At 36.0% G+C, this 26899-nt stretch overlaps 1 long non-coding RNA gene across 1 annotated transcript in view; it reads right to left on the bottom strand.

The window, feature by feature from the left end:
• Nucleotides 1-25453, bottom strand: part of LOC137019169 (uncharacterized) — a 36118-nt gene extending 10665 nt beyond the window's left edge. The window contains exon 1 of the long non-coding RNA XR_010894974.1: nucleotides 25378-25453. This is a non-coding gene — a long non-coding RNA (uncharacterized lncRNA). The remainder of the gene's footprint in view (nucleotides 1-25377) is intronic.
• Between the last annotated feature and the right edge of the window lie 1446 nt (nucleotides 25454-26899).

Genomic DNA, 26899 nt, shown 5'->3' with positions numbered 1-26899 from the left:
TCACTCCTGCCTGAAATTGAGTCATCTTCATAAAAAATATTCAAAGAAATGCAGTTGTCATAGTTAGGGTGCATAAGCACAATACATCTAAGAGTGCATACATAATAAACCGGCTCCCAACTTCCATTAAATTGTCAAGAATGTTGGTATGTCGACCAACGATGAATCACTTTTTAATTCTGCAACTTAGATCTTATTACGCTAAAGTATAAATTTGCACAACCTTATTAAGAACAGTTAGAAGTTCGATTTATTGGGTTAGAGCAATTTCGTTCATGACATTTAACCGGATTTGCGGTCAAATTTCAATCACAAGAACATGAATGTACATGCATAACTTAAGATTAAGATGCCGTTTGACCTTATTTCATACATTTATTATAGGCACAGTTCCCCTTTTTATGTAAAGGTTTATAGCATGTTTTTATTAAACATCCATCTCAGAGATAGTTCCATCCTGCTTCCTAAAGAGCAAAAGAAGAGCGAGCAGCACTGAAATATGGCTTATGATTGCATCTTTTCTATCAGCTGCTGGCAAGGATTCTCCTGTTCTGAAGAGATTGAGAAAGGCAGATCTACACTGTTTGCCTATCTTCTGCTCGTAATAAATCTAGGCAAAGCCTGACAGGTAGATCTCCAATTCACATAAACACATGTGGCAAATCTCTTTGGGTTCTCCAAGCATTTGTGGGAGCTCTGTTCAAAAGAGAATTCAAGAGTATTTATTTACTCTTCACACAGTTGGCAAAAATTTGAATTCAAGAACTGTCTCGTTCATGAGCTGGGGTTTGAAAAGGCCACATCATAAGGATGCTGAAGTGGGATTTGAATTGGAGTGACGGGAAGGGGATTTACTGATGGAATCGTCCAACTCGCTTAATGTTGTTTGGCTACATTTTGAAGAGTTTGGAATTTTAAAGAGCATTCTGGAAAATTTCTTCCATCATGGTGCAAAAAAACCCAAATGTATTAAATACAACTAAATATTTGAACTAAATTTTTATACTTACATTCAAACTACAAACTGGAATTAAAAAATATATTTTTTTGGAATTCTTCATAATTTAAGTCTCCAGTTTCCCGCATACTGATATAGTGAAAGTTGTTTAAAAGATGAAAAGTCAAGAGGGCCTATTTGTTCTGTCTGATCAAAGATCATTGCATGTGTCTAAAATGTTTTGACCTTGTAGTCATGAGCTCAGATGAAGAAAAAAAAATGTGTGTGTGTGTGTGTGTGTGTGTGTGCTTTTGTTTATATTACATTGTGGGGACCAAATGTCCCCATGATGTAATATAAACCTGAGTTCACCTACATCGTGGGGACCAGCCAGCGGTCCCCACAATGTAAATGGGTTTATAAATCATATAGAATGAGTTTTTGTGAAAAAGTAAAAGTTTGCACAGTTTCCTGTGAGGGTTAGGTTTAGGGGTAGGGGCAGGGTAGGGGGATAGAATGTACAGTTTGTTCAGTGTAAAATGCATTGAAGTCTATGGAAAGTCCCCACAATTCACAAAAACAAACATGTGTGTGTGTGTGTGTGTGTGTGTTTGTGTGCAGCTGTTGACAGCAGCCAGCCTAAGATCAAACAAGCAGTCAAACTGTCAACTCATTTCCCTTTTTGCCAAATGCGGTACTGTAAGTCAACACTGTGTGACATGCCTGTTGTTTGGAGAATGCCTCTCCAGCTACCCTCATACCACAGATGCACATCGCAATGAATGGCAGAGCAAACAAGCATTCTCACACTGCACTATAAATAATGCTTGGAATTCAAACAGAAATAGAATTTAAAAATGCTACAGTCAAACACGTTTAGTTAATAGATACGAATATATATTTTTAATAATATAACATATATATACTATAATTATAATCTAATATAGTTTAAATAAATAATAATAATATAATAATAATAATAATAATAAAAATAATAATATTTAAATATTTAAATAAATTTTTTTAACTGCCTATTTTGAGGCAACTTTGCACCAATTCAGGCTGCAGTTCCTTTAAATCCCTTGACTATAATACAGAGCATTTACAAAGTTCACACAGCTAATATAACCCTCAAATGGATCTTTACAAGATGTTCATCATGCATGCTGTATACATGTGTTGGATCATGTGAGTATAGTATTTATTTGGATGTTTACATTTGATTCTGAATGAGTTTGATAGTGCTCCGTGGCTACACTGTTGGAGAGATTTATAAAGAATGAAGTTGTGTTTATGCATTATACAGACTGCAAGTGTTTAAAAATGAAAATAGCGACGGCTCTCTTGTCTCTGTGAAACGATGGTAACTTTAACCACATTTAACAGTACATTAGTAACATGCTAACGAAACATTTAGAAAGACAATTTACAAATATCACTAAAAATATCATGAATCATGGATCATGTCAGTTATTATCGCTATTGCTATTGTTGCTTGCTTACCTAGTCTGATGATTCAGCTCTGCACATCCAGACGTTAATACTGGCTGCCCTTGTGTAATGCCTTAAACATGGGCTGGCATATGCAAATATTGGGGTCATGCATATTAATGATCTCGACTGTTTTTCGGAGGTCTTTGAAACAAATGAGATTTACATAAGAAGGAGGAAGCAATGGAGTTTGAAACTCAATGTATGTCTTTTCCATGTACTGAACTCTTGTTATACAACTATGCCAAGGTAAATTCAATTTTTGATTCTAGAGCACCTTTAAAAAAAATTGATCCAAGAAGTATACCATTGTCACAGTTATTTCCTGTTTAGTTGTTTCTGTCATGTCTGTATTAGTTTTCATTAGTTGTTATGGTGTCTAATAATCTCTGTCCAGCTGTTCCTGTTTAGTGTCCACATTTATCTTCTGAGTCCGCACTTTCGTGACGTAATGCCGCTTTGACTGCCAGGTAGAAGTTGTCTGCGTAGCTCGCAGACTTGCGAGCTCAGCAGAAGTGTGCTTCAAGGGCACATAGTGGGCACCCTTCTGAAAGCTAAATTTACGAATGGGACACCCTTCTGTCTCGTGGACTTAATAGACACGCATATGCAGCGGCCATTTTAAGTCCACAAGACCGAAAGTGCACATGAAGTGTGCCATTTGGGACAGGGCCTATGTGTATTTATACTCCATCCTTTGTTCAGTCCTCATTTGTTATTGTTTGAGTTTATGGGCTGTTTAGTTTTCCTTTGGCTTTACTTGTGTTTGCTTTGATTTATTAAAGACTGTTGCTACTTAATCCTTCTTCAACTTCATTGGAACTAAACCATGACAGAATAACCAACCCTCAAAAATGAGTAAATGTATAACCATGTATCAGCGATGCGTCTCTTCCTCCTACCTGAGACCGGAAAGTTTCTGGGGTATTTGGCCTGGATGCTCCAGGATGTCAGCCTCTCCCTCACGGCCAGTGACCCCGAGGCACCCACCGAGGTCATTTCGGAATCAGAGCCAGATTACATCAAAGCACTGGAGTCGATGAATGCGGAGTCCATCGCAGAGCCAGGAATGGACCTAGACCTGATAGATCTGTGGTTCGCGGATCCAGTTCTTCTGCCAATGCTGCTGCCTGATTTCCTGGTCCCACCTCCTCCGCTGGTTACGACCAGTCCCCTGGATCTGTTGGCACCACTGGTGTTTATCCAGCTCCTTGGCTCTGTTCCCACCACTAGCTCTGTGCAACTCCTCTACCTGGCTTCCCCTCCACTATCTCGGTATGAGGCTGAGGCCCTGGCTGCACCTCGGGCCTCCAGGCCCATGTCTCCACCTTGGCCGGTCAGACGCTGGGCTCCCTTTTCACTCCAGGTCAGTGTCCGGTGATCGACGTCCAGCTTCCGCCAGGGACTTCCGGGATTGCGGCGGTACCTACACCCTCCACCCCTACGGTGTCATTGGGCTTCTCCCCTCCTTTCTGCTCTGCCGGATCCTCCACTCACCCAGGTTCCGCCAGCGTCGATAAGCTCCCGGGTGCCGCCCAGCCCTTCAGCTTTACCACCATGGTGTTTCTTGCCGACTCCTCTGGGTCATCCCTGGCCATCACCAGCTCCACGCCCTTCACCAAAGCCTACTTCCTCCCTCCCTCACTACTCAGCTGGACATTAATTTGCCTTTCCGAGACATGTTTCTGTCATGTCTGCATTAGTTTTCATTAGTTACTATGGTGTCTTATTAGTTAATCTCTGTCCAGCTTTTCCTGTTTATATATAAATATATTTTTCCTTTGCTTTATTAAAGACTGTTGCTTTTTTGTCTTCATTGGAACTAAACCATGATAACCATACAGTAAATCTGCATTATATTTAACATGAAAAATCATATACTTTTGTAGAAAAATCTTGTGAAAAATGCTTTGTGATAAAAGGACATTTCCAGAAGTCACATAACATCAAGAGACACAATTATTTAAATAGTGCTGATATGAGTATATTGAAAATCTGCCGGTATTTTTTATGTATGTGTTTTTTTGTTGTTGTTGTTGTTGTTGATTTTTTACAGTGTGTAATTTACGCTTACCAATACATAATCTACAGGCAGTTATATATTCTTCAGCACAAGTAATTTAGTCAAAAAAAAAAAAAAAAAAAAAAATACTAAAACGTCTGTCACCATAACATCACACTGCAGTAAAAGACCAATACAAAAGCAGTAATGGAAAAATTATTTGCTATTATGCTATTACCTGTGGGGTAAAGTCGAGCTCTATTTTGGGGAACACATAGTAAGAATTAACAGCCTCATAAACCATAGAGAGCACCCTAGTCCTTATGTGCAGCTTCTTCTAGGATCACATCTGGGGCCCACATCCTTCAGTGTCACACACAACTGTAAATCAATCAGTCAGTATCATTCAACCTCATGTTCTCCACACACGTCCATCACCTCAACAGCCACACAGCTGTGGGTGAAATTCCACTCCTCGCTTTTTGAACATCTGAGCGTGCTATGGTTACAGTTGCCATAGTGATACAGAGGGCAGGGAATAGCTAAAACAGTTGCAAAGAAAGAAATTTGAAGCTGTGCCTCAAATTATATACATTGCATGCTTTCAGTAAACACTATGTACTCAGCCATTTAATGTATGTATGTACAAAGGGTAGTATCATCTCTAATGGAACACATTTTTTTAATAATGTTTTTGCATTCAGTTGAGGGAAATAAGGTTGCTGCTAGCTTTAGCAAGTTGGCCAAGTATATAAATAAAAATAAGTGCCCTAAAATGGCATTTTACATATAGTACCTATTACAAAAAAATTGAAACACAACATGGGGTGGCGATGATAAAGTACATCAACTTACATTTGTAAAGCGCTGTCTTCTCCATATAAGTTTCGGTAGTTGCCACTTCTGCAACGTAGCAAAAACAGTGGACGTTAATTACATAAAGTAACAAAGTTAAGTACCAAAATGACACATTTCATTTTTTCGAGTGAACAAACATAATCTGGGTACTCTTGGTATATTACATCTCATTGCATTTTAGTCACGCTACTTAACTTAGAATAGAACAAAAAGATGCAAAATGAGAGACCTTGAGTTCTTTTTGGTGGCCATCTACCCACCCGCTCTTTATAGATGCAAACAATCATCAGCCAGTGCACAAATAACAAGCTATTTAATCATCTTTAAACAGTTTCCACTCTTCTGATGGATCCCTCAGCTGTCATACTCAGTCTTCCTCTTATTGAAGTGTTTTACCCTGGGTTGGCATGTTCACCCATTAGCCATATTTATTGAGGCAATATCTCACTCTGGAGACACAAGGAATGATAGTGTGGCCCCCAGCTGCTTTGCAATCAGGCCATTAGTCTAAATGTGTTTGTAGAAATGTGTAGAGCTCACACAAAAGTTATTACCGCCAACCACAATTGCTTTATAATTTAGGCACATTCGCTCATAATGAATGGTTTGGGGAATTTTTGGAACCTCGTCTTGGGAAAATTCACAACAATAATCTAATACTGTATGTTAATATTCACATTCGTTAGAAAATAGCTGATGATACTGTTATGATTACTGTGATAATGGATTAATTGCTGGGATTAAGACAAACCTTTGTGAATGGGATTTTATCTCTCTTTCCCTGCCTTTTAAAACATATACACACAGCTTGTCCCAAATCCTACCTAATGAAGTCTACATCAGTTTATCAGGTTATTTCATGCTTGTGTGAAAGGATTATGTGACTTCAAATTGGGATGGTAAGCAGTACCTTCTCCTTGCCTGCAAATCAGTTACAGATCCATCATTTGCATGTTTATCTGGACACTGGATGCCACATTCCTCCAGCCAGAGCAGGGTGGTACGTGGACATTCTGTCTAATAAAAAAGATTAGATCCATCTGGAACAAAACTTATTTAATTCTGCTTATTGAAATTTACTTTGCTTTTTTTTTCTGTTTTATTCAAATTTACTCTGCAGTTTATTTATTATTTAATAGGTTGAGAGGGTAAATTGGTACAAACAAGGACACACAAGTGTTTTTGTGCATGGATATATAAAATAACTTTTCTTTAGCCAAAAGATATATACTGTAAATAAATAAAGTACTGTTCAACATTTTTTATCCACAGGGCATTAGGTAGCAAGAGTGTGTAATGGCAGTATCAAAAATTCTCTCTGAGGTGAACATGGTTTGCTCAGGTGAAGTGAGGAATGTGTCTCAAGGGGAGTGCTCATGGTGTGTTGAGGGATCTGGCAATGCTGTGACAGCTGTGGGAGTAAAGTGAGTGGAAGTGTGAAAGAGAGTCTTCTGAGGTGTTTTCTTCCTTTCTAGGATGTCCCAGTGGCTCAACGGCCTGGAAGTGAGATGAAAGTGGAAAGTTTGAAAAGCTTGGACAAGAAGAGAAAATATCCAGGCATTCTATGTGGATACATGTCTTTGTGAGTACAACAACTGCTAGAATGAAGGAAAGAATATTCCAGGTTTTGTTCTATGAATATTAATTAGACCCCAGAAACAGTCTCCTGAGACAAAGGACTACTGAAGTAATAAGACACACTGTTATGTTAAACAAATCAAATGCACTTCAGCAAGCAGAGAGCTCTCGATGGCTTTTCTTCATCAGTTTTTTACTGTACACCACAGTTTCAAACACACACACAACCTGATCTTATTTAAGTATTGGTAGATATTCTCAAGTGACATTTACGCATACATTTTTGTATGTTTAAATATAAAATGTACACATATTGACAGCACCTAACACATAAAACGTAAGCTGTGCACACATATCCATAATGTATATTATGAATGCACAGCTTTAGAAAGGTAAAGACCTTTTATATTTATCTTTTATATTATACATTTATTTGTATACATTTACATATTAATATATTTTATTAGATGATAGATAGATAGATAGATAGATAGATAGATAGATAGATAGATAGATAGATAGATAGATAGATAGATAGATAGATAGATAGATAGATAGATAGATAGATAGATAGATAGATAGATAGATTGATTGATTGATTGATTGATTGACCTTCGCAACAAGATTGTTGCACTATATATAACAACGGCACTGGTCACCATCGGATTTCGCAACACCTATATCCCCATTGGGGCTAATATCCACTAATGGAAGGAGCATCACTCCACCATCAATCAGCATCAACAAGATCTCCTTGCAAAAGTTCTGATCGGGTAGTCTGAAGGTTAGTCAGAAGAGTAGCCCAAGAGCCAAGGACCACTCAGAAAGAGCTCCAGAAAGACTTGGAGGCAGCAAAAAAAAAAAAAAAAAAAGCACACACACAATAGGCAATGCACTCCACTGCCATGGCCTCCATGCACGCTCACCTCGGAAGGCTCCATTATTAAAGAAAAAGCACGATGAAGCTCATTTTAAGTTTGCTACATAACATTAGGAAAAGCCTGTGAATTAATGTAATCTGTAGTCTGGTCAGATGACACAAAAAACAAACTTTTTGGCAATAATTCCACACACCATGTTTAGAGGAGAAATGGCTCTGCGTATGACTTTAAAATACCATACCAACAGTGAAGTTTGGAGGTGGAAGCATCATGCTATAGGGCTGTTTTTTTTCTTCTCATGGTACTGGCAGAATCCATATTATTCAAGCGAAAATTAATGGAGCCATGTATGGATAAATGTACTGAGATGAATCTGTTGCCATCCACCAGGATGAAGAGGATGAGATATGGGTTGACCGTCCAGGAGGAAAACGATCCAAAGCATACTGCAAAGTAGAAAAATTTAAGTTGTTGGAATGGTCCAGTCTTAATCCCAGGGCCCCCCAGAATATTCAAGATTTAAAGACAGTTTGTTTGGAAGAATGGACCTAAATTGCACCAGAGTACTATGAGCAATTTGTTTATTCATACAGAAAAAATCTTGAAACTGTCAGAGACTTTTCTACCAACTATTAAAAATAATTTTCAGCTAGCGTGTTCAAAAAAAAATTTGCTGCATCATTTCATTTTTTAAAACTTTTTTTATGGATTTTAATATTATGATTTAACTGAATAATTTTCTTGAGATAATACCAAGCGGCAACCTCCCCCAGTCTCTCATGAAGCCAACACGGAAGTGACTTAAACTACGATTCATCGACTGGCCGCTAGGGACAGGCTGCAAAAGAGAGCAGAATCTCATTGACTCCCATGTTAAATTGGCCAAGTTTATAGCAGAAAAAAACATGTTTACAAGTTGGTTCAAATTGTGGTTTTGGTCTATACTGCAAATTTGGCCCTTCATGACAACTGTGAGGGGGGTGAATTTTTTTCTAACTCATTCGTTTAAATTATATTAAGCCTTAAAGTTCTGCGTAATTAAGGGTGCGGTCACTTGAGTGACAGGTAGATGCCACTGCTGTCTGTGAGCCGTCACTTTACCTCAGCTAATTCCAGCCGCTGAATTTGGCATCTCAGCCGTATTTGTGCTCGATTATTTTATAAAATTATAAAATATGGCTTGCTGCATAATATTCGAGACTGATGTGTGTCTGTGTAGATGTGCATGCATGCGGAAGAAACAGAACACACGTTGTTGGATCGTGGCATTGGCTGAAAGTTTTGTTTGTGAGATTTACTACAATGACAATGGCGGGAGGATATACAACTCTGACAGCACTGCTTGGATATTATAACTAAACCTGCTGCACTATTTTGAAAAAATTATACTTTGGACACGGGCTCATTGTTTGTTAGATACGATCGTATACAGTTTTACAACATAAACGCTGCTCAGATTGCATTATTTCTTGAAGAACGATGACAGAGAGCAGATCATTCAGAAGAAATGTTATGCAAACAATGGATAATATATCAATATTTCATGGACAAAAAGTACTGTTTTTTGTTTTGCAATGGACATTTATATTTTACCCAAGTGCCAAAGATTGGATTCATCTCGCGATCTCTATTATAAAGGTATGAAGTCCCATTTTGATTTTCCATGTTGTTATTTGCACACCCAACACAAATTACTGGTGTTGGAGCATCTATATCTTAAAAAAAAATACCGTAGATTGACAGTAAACCTTTAGAACTTTCTGATGATAAAACGTATCTTCATTAATAATTTAGATAGTATCTAGATAGATAGCTCATTTGCTTGCTAACATTGTCATGTTGAGCTAGGCGGGTGTGGTTTCAGCAACCAATCACATCAGCTCAAACCACCTCCCCGCCTCTTTGCCCATTTTCAGTTATCCGGGAGTGACGTGCGGTGACGTGCAGCTAAGATGGCCGCGGCCTCATTTACGCGTCAAAACTGCTGTTCAGAAATCTATGGGTGATGTCACGGACACTACGTCCATATTTTTTTACAGTCTATGGTTAATACAAATGTCTGGTCAAAATGTGAATTGCTGAATTGGGAGTGTGTTTAATAAAAAAAATGATGTTGAATACTTATTTCCCCCATTGTGGGTGGGTGGGTAGGTAGATAGAGCATCATCTGATTGCAGATGGCACATGGTTTGATATTTTGTTATTCAATGCAAAGATGTTCAGATATTTGAAGTGTGGTTTAAAGGTGGGGTAAGCCATTTTTCAAAAACAATGTTTGGAAGTTAGTCGAACAACAACAAACGTTTAGCCAATCAGCATTAGGGGGCATGTGAAGGTCGAGGAGACAGAATGAGCAAGAGGGAGATATGAATAAATACTGCAGAAAGAGAGATGAAACACAATACAAAAGAGCTCAAAAGAATATCACGTGAATGAAGGTTTATGAGCTTTAGGAACCGCGTTAATATTATAAAAGCTTTCCAGCGCTGGACAGAGCTACGTGGTCAGCCTGAAAACAGACACAGAGGCTGCTTTGATTCCGCTTCACATGTGATTAACACTGGGTTTGAGTGTCATTGATCGTCTCAAGCTGCTGTGCTGCTGGCTACTAACAACAAACTCTTGTTTGTATTTACTGTTGTGTACTGTACTGTACATTCATTTTTGTGCTTCCTTTTTGTTCGTTCATTATCTGCACTTTATTTTTCATGAAGCATTATTTTGTTGCACGTCAGCTGTGATAAACAGACATCCAATCTCTCCACTCTTGTGTGTAACACTGGCAGTGAGAGTTGAGCAGGTAAACTACTGCACAATGACGACCGCTAGAGAATGCGATGTTTAGCGTCATTGTTAGTGCACTCGCCTCACCTGCCAGCAGCGATCGGGGCTTGAGACCGACGCGGAGTATGGTGGTTAGGATTGGAGGGTGAGTTTTGGAGGCGGAGCAATAAAGAGAGAGGTGGGTTTGTTTGGGTTGATTTCAAATATCAACAATGTCCAACCTTACCCAACCTTTAAGTGTCCAAATGCTTTTTGCAATCCCTCTGTTTCTGTTTTTTGAATGTATACTGTGACAAATATCAAAGCCACCTTGAAAGTAAACAGGTTTACTTTCCTTTAATTCATCTCTCCTCCCTTATGAATCTGCAGACAAAAACATGGCACCTTCAGTGGGGCCTGGCGCGAAACCCAAATCAGCATAACATTCAGCTCTGTATATAATTCCTCCGCACACATCCCTCCCCTCACATCCCTCCCTTTCTGTATTCTCTTCCTCCTCCTCCGGGGTGTCAGGGGATCTTTTAACAAAACAAATCCGAATGCAACGTTGAATTATTTCCACTTGACTCAATGATGTATGAAGGGAGCACTGCAATTAACAGCTCTCTTTGATACTTCTCTCTCCAGTGATCCAGCAGACAAATGCATTACTATCCCTGCACCCCCTTTTCACCACTGCGGTCCACATATTTGGAGGTGGGTGGGAGTGAAATCTCAGCTAAACCCAAAAACTCCTTAATGCTAAGAGTTGTGCGCTCCTGGGAGCACCACACGTCTTTTGTTGGAGGCGAATGGAAAAGGGTTTAATGAATTATCCAGCTAAGGTTGGAGGCAATTAACCTACATTAGTTTGTGATGTGTTCCTAGCTGTCAAAGAGTACGCAAGACTGTTTGCTTCTGCAGTCAACTTAAACCAGAATGTGACACAGCGTGGGCTTCTGAACAGCAAATTGTTTAAAAGTACAGCTTTATACTGTGGCTAGTGAAAGAAAACTGTTTAAACTATCATTTTTGGCATTTTTATCTTCAATCCAATCTATAGGATGATATTTCCACCATGTTATTTTGTAAGTAATGAAGTCAGATATTGTATACCTACATAGGTCCTTTAGAAGTGAGTCATAGGCATCAGCATGATGCCAAGAGAGTTGTTTTCTTCTGAAAGAGCAAACAGATGGTGTGAAAATAGCAGACAGAAAACTGTATGCCATGTCAAAAAATCGATAATTTAATTTATTCATTTTATAGGAACAGTAGCTTTAGACACTATTAAATACTGTTTAAAGTTGGGAGTCGGTTACATTTTTTTCAGCAAAGATACATTAAATTGATCAAAAGTGACAGTAAATATAATGCTACAAAAGATTTCTATTCATTAAAGAATCCTGAAAAAAGGCATGATTTCCACACAAAAAATATTACAACTGTTTTCAACTTCGATAATGATAAAGATGATGATAATGATTTCTTGAGCAATGAATCATCATATTAGAATTATTTATGAAGGATCATGTGACACTAAAGACTGGAGTAACACATAATTCCCAGTCTGAGGACGTGAACAGCTCCGAATATAATGTCACATGTGTTCTCAAGATTCCGGTAAATACGAGGTACAGCTTTGCCATTACAGGACAAATTACTGTACATATTAAAATATATTAAAATAGATATTTTAAATTCTAATAATATTTTAAATTATTATTCTTTTTTACTGTATTTTTGCTCAGCCTTAGTGAGCACGAAAACAAAAAAAAATCTTACTGACCACACCTTTTGAACTGTAGCATAAAACCCCCTATTATGGGTAAAATATAGGCAAAGAGTAACTTATCAAAGAGAAAGCTTAATATTCAGAAACTGTATTTTCCAAAGCAACCGGGTTTTCAGGTAGGAGGAAAAAAATGACCTTGAATGGATTATAAACCACTTGCTTGAGAAAAAAAAAATCCCCAACTCATGTAACCTGAGTGTGCCCTAAAGAGAGCAAGGGTGTAGAGATGAAGCCTAACCTTTTGTACCTTGACAGATCTGTCTCTCTTAGACAGGCCTTTGTAAGAACAATGGCTAATGGCAACTGAACTTTAGAAATGAGAATCAGAGCACTGATGAACCATCCCAGATCATTTAATAACTAGAAGTGCATTAGAGTCAGAATCAGACTCATTTGTATGTATAACACAGCATATCGATGTATAACATTGTCGGAAATCATATGAAAGTTTGTGTTTTCACAGAAGCAAGAGAATCATATGGGTTTGGAATGTCATGAGGGTGAAAAAAACAATGACAGAATACAAATAACTTAATATGATGCAGTTCTGGAAGTTATGTTATTTTGTCTTGACAAGGAAAGGTCATTTGAAGTCCCAAACTAACAAAGGCAAACACTTGACAGCAAGAGCAAATATGTTTGGAATAAAGCAGACAGCTTTTTGTCTTTGTATCTGAGAAAACACAATAATTGAGCACTTCATTTAATGCACTAATTTTGATTAAACAGATCTCAGCATTTGAAAACATAGGTTAATTAAGGAAAATAGGAATTTATTATTTAATAATTAAAATGTTATTCATTCATCAACATCTAACTACTACTACTACTACAAAAAAAAAAAAAACTTCAAAACCATATAGCAGATTTATAAAGAGAGACTTGTGGAGTCTAAAACTTGACTGTTCTGGTCATCACTTGGAGGAATGTTCAGTACTTATTCAAATGCAGGACTTCCAGCTTGTAGCCAGCCAATGCATGCAGTCTCAAACCATCTATGACATGGTTCCCCCCATGATGATACTAAACTATGTGAGAATCATTCTTCTGAGAGAAAAAAAGTCCACAGACACCTTTATCGGAAGTTCATTATCTGGCTTCATCTCAAACCTGGCCTTCTCCATATGATAGATTTACTAGCCAGGGGAAATTATGATACAAATTAATTTATGAATTCAAATATTATTCTCATATCTGCCTATTAAGTTTCTTGTCAGGAGCCCCTCTTCACCTTTCATGCACCAGTGTTCTTCCCCCCGTCAATAACAATCAGAGAAAAACAAATGAACTCTAAATCCCTTAATGCTCCTGACCACACAAGAATCCATAAACACAATGTTAACCAGGCCACATTCTGTGTTAATTTCACACTTGATCTGCTTAGTTTGTTTCTGTGCATTTGGCTTTATTAAAAAGTGCATGTCATTTTAAAGACATGAGAAACATAAATATAAGTTATCAATATGAAATTATAATGAAGGAGCAGACTGGATCCATTGGGATTCTCAGATTTTTGTCCATACAGAATCACAGCAGGACTCCAAGTTCACCCACTTGGTCACTCACATCATTGCATTTCATTTGGAGTCACTTACTCCTTCAGTGCAGTGTGGTAAACCAATTTCACGTCCTTTTTTCATATATCAGCTGTTAGGGGACCTTATCTAAAATGCTTTACATGGCAAAAGAACACCATCATTCCTTGACAAACATGACAACATGACAGCTATTTTCCACAGCGGACTCTTACTCATACAACCTAGATGACGCAGCCGATAAAGAACAACAGCAGCATAAACAATGAGGGAAAGTCAACATCTCGGACAAGACAGGATGCAGGATGGCCTTTAAAGCTATTCTCTGTAACCTTGAAAATACTTGTTTGCTATACACAAGTATATGTTCTACCCTGGAGATACATATGCTTAATGAAAAATGTATGTTTGTGAAGATCGATTTTGTATAATTTTACAAGTAACCACACATCTGGGACAAACAAAACAAAAGCTTCTGGGAGTGCAGAAAGAAAAAAGTATTGAGGCAATTGGTGTATACTATTAACCAGAACATACTATTAACCCCCACGTAACAGTTACACTATGACGTCCTCACAGCCAGCAGCAAAAGTTCATGCTAGTAATTACTTAAATACTTTGGCACTTTGGCAGTGTGATGCATTCAAGCGAGTCAATGTGGCTCAAGCTATTGAGTATTTTTACGGCAGATGGAAAAAAAGCTTCATGCCGATTTATGCTCACATATACTTAAAAGTTAAGATGCCATTTTATTTTACCACCATTATATTTTATCCAAATATAATAATATAAATAAAATACTGGATGATCGGTCTTCTTTTCGATAAAATAATAATAATAATAAGTAAACAATAAGGTACGAGAGGCTGTGCTGTATTGTGAATAAGTCACCCCTTCAGCCACTACTTATTCATGATACAGCCCTAGCCTTGATTGCTTTTATTAAACGGTTACCACACAATACAAATATTGAAGCCAAAATATGTTTATCAATGCAAATTTCATGAAGTAAAATCACTAAAAGCCTTCTTTCCGCCGGAAAAAATAGTCCCTGACCATGAATAGCAAAAGAAGTTACATTTTTACACCATTAGATGGCAGCAAAGACTGTCTTTATGAGTGTGTCAGTCAGTAGTGAAGACTTTTATATTGAAAAGACTGAATTGTGAACATGGAACAAGACGAAAATGCTTTGACTAGCACTGTCAGTCACGGGAAAACCCCTTAACTGTTAAAAGGACAAGATATTTATATAATAAATATAAAAACTTTATTTAGTATATACACAGTATTTAGTATATATATATATATATATATATATATATATATATATATATATATATATATATATATATATATAATGTCATATTAAATTGTATGTATAATATTAAATATTATATAAAATATTGGGTATGATATTTAGAATGTTATTCTCACATCATTCTACTATTAATATAATATAATATAATATAATATAATATAATATAATATAATATAATATAATATAATATAATATAATATAATATAATATAATATAATATAATATAATATAATATAATAAAATAATATTTGTGTACAAACAGAATCTCTAAGATCAATGTAAATAAATGACTGAAATAAATTATTGAAGTGAACAAAGCAGACAACTAAATTGTTTATCGCCAACCAAAATCTCATACTCGTGACAGCAATATGTATATCATTTTTAAGTAAAAAGATAACGTAAGTAAGATTTGAATAAAAAGTAAGTAGTAAAATATAATATCTTGGGTTTTCTGGAAGCTAGCTGACCAGAATAAATTTGAGTTGTATTATCATTATTATTATAGTTGTGTTAGTTGAGGATTACTATTATTGTTGAGTTGAACAGGAGGAAACAAAGAGATAAATTAAACCATAAAGACAAATGGGCCTTTAAAAAGAACAGTGCTGGTTGATTTATACTTGTCCTTCAGTGCTGTAAAAATGTACACATGCTGAGAACAAAGCAATTAGACTTACATCTCTTTGACGCAAATGCTCTAAGTTGCTCACACCTAGTGCTTGAAGTCTTGCCAGCAAGCTGACGCGCTAGAGGAATATCTACAGGTCACAAGAACTCTGGGTTATCTTCATACGTAAGCCACACAATTGCTTATTTAAACATTTTCAATCAAACTTGACAATGGACACTGCTGAGCAAGGGAAAAGTGGGAGAGAATGTAAATAGGGACAAAACATAGTGAAAGGGCCAGAGATCACAAAATTGGCATGCTAACTTGGCCTAGTTGTACCTGAAAGGCATTATCAGGTGTAGAAACACAATCAAGTTTCTTAAAATGAGTCACAGAAAGATTGAAAAGTGGAACATCAGTGAGGAAAAGACATTTAATGTCTATAAACTTCTTATCTGTTGGCCATGGAAAAAGTCATTGGCTTTCTTTATGCCACTGCAGCTCCTGCAAGCAGGAAGATTGTGTATTTTCATGTGGGATGAATGTGCAACTCTGGGGGGAAAAGATACAAAATTCCAATGAAACCTCAAGATGGAATTTCTGGAATTTTCTCTATGTAGATATGAAACAACACTTTTTTTTCTTTTCTTTTTTTTTTTTTTTTTTTTGAGTGTTGGGAATTCTGCCTTAACTTATAAGCTGGCAGCCTGTTCTCTGACTTCTGCCACTGAGCAACCCAGAGCAAGTCATTTCATCATTACAATGTGACCTTTCCATGTCATGTTGAGCTTGTCCAGCTATTAATGAAAATGCAAAGCTCCCAGCATTCATAAACACCACAGCTGCTAGGCTCCATCAGAACCTGACATGTAGGGAAAAGAGAAAGAGGTCAGCAGCAGAAAGGTCAACATAAAGGGGGGGTTGGAGAGAAAGCCAGCAAATTATGTGACTGCAGGCCCATATATGCCTACCTTATTTTTAATGTAAGCAAACATATTTACCTTGCAAAGCTTCCGGTGTCAACCGCTTCCAGCTGTAGAAAAATCGTTTGTTATGCTGCTTGATGTTGCAAACTGGTATTTCTTATCATATTATTCTTTTACTGCAAATAGTTTTACCGTTTACTACACTTTGTAATTCTTCAATTGTTTACTACACTGGAAAATATATATATACTTTAGACCAACTTAAAAAAATACTCTAATTGGTTCCAACCGAATGTATTAGTATTGGTTTGGTTCAAACCTTACATTTTGTTTTAATATTAATCAAAAATACTTATCTTCTTAAAGACAAAAACAGAATTTATTAAAAAGATAATATTTTATGAATATATTGTATATATTATAAACACACTGTGTTTACTACATCAACAGCATAGGAGAATGACAGGGAAGAGAAGAAATTGTTGAATAAAGTCATTATTTATTTTTTTTTTTGGTTTGTTTGTTTTTTGTTTTGTTTTTTGCACACAAAGTATTCTTGTCGCTTCATAACATTAAGCTTGAACCACTGTAGTCACATGGACTATTTTAGCGATGTCTTTACTACCTTTCTGGGCCTTGAAAGTAGTAATAATGTTGCAGTCTATCAGATATCAGAATGCTAACGCATTTCATAAAAAAATATCTCACAGGTGTGGAATGGCATGAGGGTGAGTACTTAATGACAGAATTTTCATTTTTGGGTGAACCAACCCTTAATAAAGCCAACTTTGAAAAATGTTTATTGTGATGTCATCTTAAAATCTGCATCACATTTTTGTTATAAAAACCTCAGAAAATGTAATAAAATACACAATTATATTTGCAGTCAGTAAAGCTAGCCAGTATGTGTTAAGCTATTTACTACTTAAACAAAATTATTTCTTTTAGTTTTTGATTAGTGTTATTTAGAGAAACTGAATAAAACTGATTTAGAAACCCATGATTTTTCAATATGAAAATGCACTTTAAATAAATAACACAGTCGTTTCACTTTTTTTAGTGTATAGCATCTAATGAATTAGAAGTCTCCCACATTCACAGGAAAAAGCTTGCATCCACCTTTGAAAAATAGGGTGGATTTGGCAGTTTGTGTCAAGGAGGAATTCCCAGCAACCCCAGTTTTATCTTCACTGTAGGATTGGTGGTGACTTTCTAGAAAGGTTATCATTCTGCTTGAATCTCATAGATTCCAATGTAACTATGTGTCAGCCAAAGGGAAGAAATATCAGCCTCAGAGCATAAAATGTGTGCAGCCTTGAAGCATTATTTAAAATACTGAGATGTAAAAACATGACAAACACCTGTTATTATTCTGAAGTGACAAATGAAATGTGCTGAGATGTCTTATCCTGCACAAGTGTTTATTAAGATGGACCAGATATCATGTGAAACCCCACTGTTTCGTTGAATTGAGGGGAGCAGGAGGGGTTTGCTGTATGAATATGGGACTGACAAAGAGGAAACACCACACAATTACATTTGAGGCCTGTCTACATGCTGGCTTCAGTAACAGTACAAGTGGATCATACATTTCTATATAATGCAACAAAAGCAAATAATATCAATCAATTACCACTGAGCTGATACAGAGCATAGACTGGAGGATTATTATTTTTCAATTATGCTACATATTAACAGACAAGCCTTTACCTGCCCATTCTTTTTTATTCCCACCATCCAGTGATTGAATTTATCAACACTTTAAATAATCACTATCTCTGGCCACTCTGACATTTTCACAAATTAATTTATGCCATCAAAAATCAAATATTTACATTGAACATAAATAATAAATATTTTTAATATTTCATTGAAATCTTAAATGTAATATTTAATATAGTATAATAGTAAACCTAAAAAAATCATCCACCAAGTAATATAGTTATTGACACTGCATATGATTATAGATAGACTTATTAAAACTAAATTCTTGCATATATTGGATATTTTAATCTTAAACATGGCTCATCCAATCTGATTTAAAGGATTAGTTCATTTTCAAAAAAAAAAATTCCTGATAATTTACTCACCCCCATGTCATCCAAGATGTTCATGTTTTTTTTTTTTCTTTCTTCAGTAGAAAATAAATTAAGTTTTTTGTTGAAACCATTCCAGGATTTTTCTCCATATAGTGGACTTCAGTGGACTCCAAACGGTTGAAAGTCAAAATTACAGTTTCAATGCAGCTTCAAAGGGCATATACATTTACATTTTTTTTCCAAAATGGCGATTGTTTCGCTAGATAAGACCCTGATTCCTCGTCTGGTATCGTTTAAAGCCCTTTGAAGCTGCACTGAAACTGTAATTTTGACCTTCAACAGTGAAAGCCATTGAAGTCCACTATAAGGAGAATAATCCTGGAATGTTTTCATCAAAAACCTTAATTTCTTTTCGACTGAAGAAAGAAGGACATGGACATGTTGGATGACATGGGGGTGAGTAAATTATCAGGAAAATTTTATTTGAAAGTGAACTAATCCCTTAAAATAACTATGTTTACATCATAATTTAAACCTTCAGATTTTAAGTGGTATTTAGTATTTCACTCCCACGCTGATTTCAAAGCCCAACCTTACATCCATTTTAAGTTGGTTTGGATGCTTGCCCATAACTGACTGTATAAAGTACTGAAGGAATTACATGTTTTCTGTCAACATTGATGTTCATGAAAGTGTTCCTCAATCAAGTGTAGAAATAACTCATTCAAATATAGCAAGTGTATGTCTAATCACAAAAAAAAGAAGTTCCACAGAAGTATGAAAATGCATGTGAGAGCAGATAAAAGCCACAGAGATTGGATTTAAAGAGGAGAGTGGCATCTTTATGCATGAGGGCTTGAGATATGAGCAGGCACATACTCTTCACAGTGTGGAGAGATTCATGCTCCTTCAACAGCCTCACAAAAACTTCTGACACCCAAAATCGCATTCAGATTCATATGAACACTTCTCTTAAATACCATTTACGATTTAGATCCCCGAATCTAAGACTAATTATATGGATCTATAAGAGCACTTAATCTTGACAAAATCACTAACTGTGACATTCTTGTCATCTGTGGTTTTGTTGATTATTAATCTGAAGGTTTGATATGTAGCAGCAAGAAATTAGCAATCAAAAAATTGAAATGCAATGAAAAACAACTGATATTCTGAAGTCGTTTAAAAGAAGATATATAATAAAGCTTTGTAAACTGTCTAAATACCATTGAAAAAGTAAACCTCAAACTTTTTTTGAAGCAAGCTGTTGCCTATTTAGTGTGGCATTGTGGATCAGGAAGAGGGTCATCAAAGATACTTGAGACTGTAATTCATCCATCTCTAGATGGAAAATTACCATCAAGCTTAATTGTTATGTGCACCATATAAAAATTTCTGGTTCTCTTAAAGTGACAAAAAGTGATATCTGCATAGAGAGCCAAATAAGTGAAGATGTAAAACATCGCTCAGCTATGTAAGAATTTGATTAGCTGTCTAAATATCTAAATGCACATTTAGTCACAGCTTTTATGTTGTAGTTTTAAGAATTTAGAGCAGTTAGAATTTTTAAACTACATTTTATTTGAAGTCCCTGTGGTCACAGCTTTAACATGTCAACTGGGTCTTCCCAGTGTGATAATTCTGTCAATAGTTGTGGGATAAATCTTGGTTGCTACAACTGAGAAAAAAACTAAATTGCTCTACTATACAACACAAGGTGCCCTAGAACGTTCTTTCACAAGATGTAATATAAGTCTAAGGTGTCCCCTGAATGTGTCTGTAAAGTTTCAGCTCAAAATACCCCATAGATTTTTTTTTTATTAATTTTTTTAACTGCCTATTTTGGGGCATCATTAACTATGCACCGATTCAGGCTGCGGCCCCTTTAAATCTCATGCTCCCTGCCTCCCGAGCTCTCGACTCTTTATACAGTGCATAAACAAAGTTAACAGAGCTAATATAACCCTCAAATGGATCTTTACAAGATGTTCGTCATGCATGCTGCATGCATGGATCGGATCATGTGAGTATAGTATTTATTTGGATGTTTACATTTGATTCTGAATGAGTTTGATAGTGCTCCGTGGCTAAAGCTAACATTACACACTGTTGGAGAGATTTATACAGAATGAAGTTGTGTTTATGCATTATACAGACTGCAAGTGTTTGAAAATGAAAATAGCGACGGCTCTTGTCTCCGCGAATACAGTAATAAACGATGGTAACTTTAACCACATTTAACAGTACATTAGCAACATGCTAACGAAACATTTAGAAAGACAATTTACAAATATCACTAAAAATATCATGTAATTATGGATCATGTCAGTTATTATCGCTCAATCTGCCATTTTTCGCTATTGTTCTTGCTTGCTTACCTAGTCTGATGATTCAGCTGTGCACAGATCCAGACGTTAATACTGGCTGCCCTTGTGTAATGCCTTGAACATGAGCTGGCATATGCAAATTTGGGGGCGTACATATTAATGATCCCGACTGTTACGTAACAGTCGGTGTTATGTTGAGATTCGCCTGTTTTACGGAGGTCTTTTAAACAAATGAGATTTATATAAGGAGGAGGAAACAATGGAGTTTGAGACTCACTGTATGTCATTTCCATGTACTGAACTCTTGTTATTCAACTATGCCAAGGTAAATTCAATTTTTGATTCTAGGGCACCTTTAAGATGGAAAAATATAAAATTTTTGGAGTTGACAATTGCTCTCAAAAACTCTTTATAATGATAACATATTCTTTACAAATGGAGAATTATTCTAATGTTGTTTCATGATTTTATTTATTTTCATGATTTGCATGCCTTATATCTATAACATACTGTACTGCTAAAAGGAGAAAATTAAATTAAATATTAGTTAAAAAATTTATATCTTAATTTATTGTCTTGTCAATCAGTTGTTTTAAAAAAAGTATTTGCTAGTATTTGAATCTGTTATAACTTCAGTTGGATCTTTGTCAACACCCTCAGTATTTGTCAGTTCCGTCAGATTAAAGTTTTTGTTCATTTTGAAAGAAATTTATTCTTATCAATTTATTGTGTTAAAATGTCAACTGAACTACATGATATTCTTATTTATCTAAGAACATTGGTTATATGTGCTTAATATTAAAAAGCAGGGTAGAGAATTAAGGAATTTAGGAATTTAATTGTTAATAATAGTGTGAAAACAGACAAAAAAAAGTAGAGAATGTATTTTATCACTTAGCTCTTTTACTGAACATCATTATTACATAATTGTAGATTTTACACTATTATTGGATGGATCAAATTAAAAAATCATGCTTTTTAGTGCTAAAATGACAAAAACCTGTTCCCTTTTACGGTCCATTACCTGAGACCTTTGTTTACAAAAATATCCATTTACAGTAATGTCGTATTAAAAAAAAAACTAACATCTAAAACATGTTTTGTTCTTTATCTCAAGAATCATTGCTATGTTTCCATCCAACTTTTTATGCACATTTTGGGATATTGCATGCTGAATGGAAACAGCAAGTTGCACATAAATTATAAAAATGAGCATAAAAAAAAACATCTCAAATGAGTCAGATACATTTTTTTATCCGACAAGAAAACATGTGCATAAACTATGATGGAAGCACATTTACTGAATAAATTTCTCAATGCACATCAAAAAAGACATGGCACTGTGATGGTACGGGCATAACTGGACCAACCAGTGGACAGATCTCGTTGTACAGCATCTGAAATGATGTTTTGGTTGTTCTGAAATGCATGAGCAAAGTCTGCCATCAAAGTGGTTCGGTATAATTAGCTCCCAGAACTGTCTTACACGACTGCGTTCCCAAACAGCAGGCATCCGCATCAGAAAGAAAGTTACATGACCGCATTTGTTTAGTTTCGTCTGCATGCTCTGAAGAGTGATATTACTATACAAAAATTATTGTATACAGTGGCTTCTGTATTAACTTCCATTTTTCTTAGTCGTATTTATCACCAATATTCACAAATGTTTTATGCAATATTCCAATTTTGCACATAAGTTAAAGGTGTCCTAGAATTGAAAATTGAATTTACCTTGGCATAGTTGAATAACAAGACTTTTGTACATGGAAATGACATACTGTACAGTGAGTCTCAAACTCCATTGTTTCGTTCTTCTTAAATAAATCTAATTTGTTTAAAAGACCTCCAAAGAACAGTTGAATCTCATCATAACACCGACTGTTACGTAACAGTCAGGATCATTAATATGTACGCCCCCAATATTTGCACATGCCAGCCCATGGTCAAGGCATTAGACAAGGGTGGGCAGTATTAACGTCTGGATCTGTGCACAGCTGAATCATCAGACTAGGTAAGCAAGCAAGGACAACAGCGAAAAATGGCAGATGGAGCAATAATAACTGACATGATCCATGATTACATGATATTTTTAGTGATATTTGTAAATTGTCTTTCTAAATGTTTTGTTAGCATGTTGCTAATGTATTGTTAAATGTGGTTAAAGTTACCATCGTTTATTACTGTATTCACGGAGAAAAGAGCCATCGCTATTTTCATTTTTAAACACTTGCAGTCTGTATAATGCATAAACACAACTTCATTCTTTATAAATCTCTTCAACAGTGTGTAATGTTAGCTTTAGACACAGAGCACTATCAAACTCATTCAGAATCAAATGTAAACATCCAAATAAATACTATACTCACATGATCAGCATGCAGCATGCATGACGAATACTTTGTAAAGATCCGTTTTGAGGGTTATATAAGCTGTGTGAACTTTGTTTATGCAATGATGGAGTCACGAGCTCGGGGCTGGGGAGCGAGACATTTAAAGGGGCCGCAGCCTGAATCGGCGTATTTCTAATGATGCCCCAAAATAGGCAGTTAAAAAATAAACTATGGGGTATTTTGAGCTGAAACTTCACAGACACATTCAGGGGACACCTTAGACTTATATTACATCTTGTAAAAAAACGTTCTAAGGCCCCTTTAAATTCACAACTTTGGATCAAAACATAGCTAGTGAGCTATATAAATATTCCCAGAAAAGCTACATAACAACAATACATTAATCAGCATATCACTTTGTAATATGCACAAGACAAGTCTAAACCTTTTGGATCAGAATAGATTTGTGAATAAATGCTCATTGGAACCTCACTGAGATCTGCAGTACTACAGTAGACTGAATCAAGAAGGTAACAGAACTCCTGGAGCTGTGAAGGACAGCAGATACACAACGGTTGTAAACGAATGACCTAACGACTTGATTTGTGGCCAAGAAATAGCAGCCAATAGGGCAGAGATGTCACAGCAATTGATATTCAACTATATTTGGTTTCCACTTGTATGCCCCTTCATGGTGTTTGGTCCCAGCAGAGTGACGAATGGATCTCCAGGCCCCATTTGTCAGCATTCCTATAGGGCTCTTTGTGTCAGCCTACAGCCATGTGAGCACCACACACAAGGGAAACCTGAGAGTCAGCTCAGCATAAAGGTGCTAAGCCAGTATTGGCACCTGCAGTCTTGACACCCCCAAGATGAGGGTTACAAATACATTTTCACCTCACTAGCCGATGCTATTTATTCTAAAAAATATATACATTTTTGTTGGATGGCTGGATGGATGGATACCTTAAAACACAACATATCTCATTATATAGAGCAACATTTATGGCTGGATATCATGATACTTTTCATTTCATTGTCATAAAGACAAAAATGAAGAGTGGTTGCTTGTGTTTTCAAGCTTCTTACTTCTGATTCATTCATTTAACAGGCTCTAATGCATTTTTCATAAGTCAGGCGGTGTACACCAGGAGCGCAAAGATAATTGTAGAGGTGAGCGTTTAATCTCACGTTTTTTCCTCAGAAAAGATTAAAAAGAGCGAGACCTTTATCTCCTTAGGAGACGTTGGTATCAACGGTGTCATCCGCTGAGAAGATGAATGACTCCCGCTGAGGTAATTTGATGGTCAGGGGCCACAAGTAATTTTTCATTCAGAATGAAATTTCTCATGTGGTGCCTTTTCATCTCAAGTTTACAAAGCCAAAAACAGCCCTTTCAAACAATTTTTTTTTCTTCAACACCCTGCTGAATGGAATTGTAATGCTGGGCCTTGCTGAGTAATACTGGTCTGAATTAGTCATATTTAAGGATTAGTTCACTTCTGAATGAAAATTTCCTGATAATTTACTCACCCCCATGTCATCCAAGATGTTCATGTCTTTCTTTCTTCAGTCGAAAAGAAATTAAGGTTTTTGATGAAAACTTACCAGAATTATTCTCTACAATTTAATAAAATGTATCTTTTGTAATACTAGTGGCACACTATAAACTTGTTTAAATATAGAAATTCTTCAGTGAACCCTTGAAGCAGGTGTCATATTCATACATTCATGTATATGCGTGCATATATCCATTATCATGTCAAGTTGCATGGTATTTAAAATTATAAACCAGATTTCAAATATTAATATGAAAACTAGCATATGTTGTAAGCACATCTCTTGCTCTTATGTTTTTGGGTCTCCTTCAATCCTTCAAGTACACACATCTGTGCAATGAAGCAAAGCCTTGAAGTGGTTCATCCTCCTTAGCAAGAGAAAGAGAGAGAGAAAAAAATAACATAAACAAAGCCAGAAAAACCTCCATCCCCCTCTGTGATCTTCTAGATCCCCCTCTTTCTGCTCCTCTTCTCAGTGGGCTCACAGCACGCCATCTCCCTGCCTTCAAATGTGCTGCTGGCCCTTTAAATCCTCTCCATTATAATTCCTGGAGCGAGCAGCTGGCCATAAAAAAGAACGAGAAAGAAAGGGAAAAGCACATAGTCTCTTCAAAACACAAACCCAGACACACAGACATGCTTGCGCTCTCACCTACACTCACTGACATCTGAGGGGGGGGTGGGACACTGTGGAGGATTTTCCAGCCAGCAGAAGTGAGCAGGGAGGAAAGCAGAAGAAGTTTCTTCACAGACAGACTCGGATCACTCTGCAAGACAATGCATTCCTGTCGAGTTTTACCTGCTCCTCTTTGGATTTGGTAATTCTGTAGAGTGTAAGTTCTTCAAACGGACTGAGAAAGAGAGAGACTGAGCAAGAGAATGCTCCCTCAGGTCATAAGGATTTTATATGTCTTGTCTTTTTTCTTTTTCCAAGGGGGCTTTATCAGGTAAGAGAAGAAGTGGTTTTTAATAGCATGCATGTGTTGCTTGTGTGGTGTAGTGTTATTTGGTCATTTATTCTAAGAAATGTCACACTCAAATCTTTTGTGAGAGTATTTCATTTTTATTTTATTTTTTCTTGAGAGAAATAGGTAAGATTTTGTGTCAAACCTGCTATATATATATATATATATATATATATATATATATATATATATATATATATATATATATATATATATATATATATATATATATATATATGTATATATTATATATCTGTAAATTGACTGTTGTATCTGGACACTTCAGTTGAAGCTTTAACTAGATAAGGTTTTTTTAAGTTTATTTTTATAATTACAGAATTATGTAAACTTTCTCAACACAGATAGACAGTCAGTCTGATTATATATAATGTGATTAATTTAAACTCAAACTGACAGAGTAAGAAAAATGCAGTGCTCCTGCCAATTTATGCAAATTTTGAAATTCCAAGAAACAATTTTTGAAAGAGCTGTAAGCTGCTGAAATAAGCTCCTTCTAAAATAAAATATCAAATTTCTTTTGTCTTTTCCTTATAAAATTAAAGGGAAAAAGTTCGATTCGTTTTGTATAGCAGATTATTATTTTTTTTTTAATCATATTATTGATATGGATTGCCTGAACAATATCCAGCAGCATAAAAATCATTAGCACACAGTAAAGGTTGTGTCTCCATACTTTATTAACTCAAACAAAGCAAGACTCTACGAAAGAATAGAGAACCTCAGTGCTATTTCAATCTTATTGTGGCTCTAATAAATAAAGTAAAACATTTAGCAATATAAAGAAGGAACATTGAGTTCTTTTAAAAAAGCAAAATAAGATTTTCTCCCCCCTCTCTGAATGAAAAAAGTGAAAAGTTTTGCAGCGAGTGCACTCCCTGTTTCATGCCCCATTGCATCCAGGTGTGAACAGGCTGGAGCTAAATTTGCATAATCCCAAAGCCTGGGTCTGGCGACGAGC

The sequence above is a fragment of the Chanodichthys erythropterus genome, chromosome 1 (assembly GCF_024489055.1).
Source record: "Chanodichthys erythropterus isolate Z2021 chromosome 1, ASM2448905v1, whole genome shotgun sequence".
NCBI lineage: Eukaryota > Metazoa > Chordata > Actinopteri > Cypriniformes > Xenocyprididae > Chanodichthys > Chanodichthys erythropterus.
Note: the sequence above shows the minus strand (reverse complement) of the source record. Positions and strands in the feature narration are given on the sequence as shown.